The sequence below is a fragment of the Octopus bimaculoides genome, chromosome 21 (assembly GCF_001194135.2).
Source record: "Octopus bimaculoides isolate UCB-OBI-ISO-001 chromosome 21, ASM119413v2, whole genome shotgun sequence".
Lineage (NCBI taxonomy): Eukaryota > Metazoa > Mollusca > Cephalopoda > Octopoda > Octopodidae > Octopus > Octopus bimaculoides.
In genome coordinates this window covers 32,010,958-32,012,605 of record NC_069001.1, presented here as the reverse complement: position 1 = coordinate 32,012,605, position 1,648 = coordinate 32,010,958, and positions in this window count along the sequence as shown.

Below are 1,648 nucleotides of genomic sequence, written 5' to 3'. Positions count from 1 at the left end.
TTTTATTTTATTTTATATTGTATATTGTATATCATATTATATATTGTATATTCCATATTCTATACCCCACATTAGTTCTGCAGGAATATAAATAAAACATAAAAAACAGACAGTGTTGGAACTCTTTTAAGCAAAATAATATATTCCTCTATACACAATCATACAAAAAAACCCCACCTTTTTTGTATTTATTTTTACTCGCATATATATATATATATATTGATTGTATGTGCGTGTATATATAAACACACACAGGAGCATACGTATGTGTCTGTGCGTGCGTCTGTGTACAAACCTGTGCGCATGTATTTGTTTGCTCGTGCATATGTGGTTGTGTGTGTGTGTATGTATGTGACAGTTTATTAGTATTATTATCATCATCATCATCATCATCATACCACACACACACACACACTCGTATTTGCTCCTCCGTGTTGCGTGAATGCGTATATACTTGTGTATAATGTATACACACTTATCATCGTGCGTGTATCAATCTTTGTCTCGTGTCTTCTTCGCCACCCATTTCTCTTCCATGTCATCTAAGTGGCACATGTTTTTGTTTTCTACGTGACCCCGTTATCTTATTACCCCATCACCATCGCCGCCACCATCTAGTCCCCACTTCGCTTTCATCTGTTTCTCATTCAGTTGTTTTTTCTCTTCAGATCATCGCCCCCTACTACCACCACCGATGCACTTACAGCCTCATCCTCCCCACTTGAATCACATTCATGAACACCCAGTAGTTATCTGTCCGTCCGTCTGTCTGTCATTCTATGTATGTATGTATGTATGTATCTATCTATGTCTATGTGTGTGTGTGTGTCTGTCTGTCTCCCTGTCTATCTGCCAGTCTGTCTTACATTATGTGTGTGTCTGGCATTGTATGTATGTATGTATATGGTAATAAATATGAACTTCACAAACCACATTTAATTCTTGAAATTGAGGTATTTATTCACTGAGAGTGTTCTGCAGTTAATTGCAAATTAGTTGGGGGTCTATGACTGAGAACTGGCGAACCAGATGACTGCACCAGGCTCCAATCTGATCTGGCAGAGTTTCTACAGCTGGATGCCCTTCCTAACGCCAACCACTCCGAGAGTGTAGTGGGTGCTTTTACGTGCCACTGGCACGAGGACCAGTCTGGCAGTAATGGCAACGCTCAAATGGTGTTTTTACGTGCCACCTGCACAGGAGTCAGTCCAGCAGTGCAATACACAATACACCATACATCACATCGTACACACCAGCACTGACCACTTCCCAGCCCCACATTTTCACACCTACACATACACACACGTCAAGGTTACCAGCCCTCTTCCACATGCACATACAAACTTTCTTATACACATGCACGCCCACCTTTGTTTTGGGATCACCACTACTTTATTATCTCCCCTTCTCCTGTGTGACCCTTCTGTCTGGCATCCGCCATGATAGATCGCTAGCCACTACACATTCTTTATTTTCTCTCCTTGTTTTTTTTTCTGTGGAAGAGCGTAGGCTCGAAACGTTAAAGACTTTTTCACTTCTCAAGCGGTTGTACTGATACATCTGTTTGTTGTCTACACCACCTGTCTTCATCTTTTGTTTTTTTTATGAATTCTCCCCCTATATATATATATATATATATATATATAGT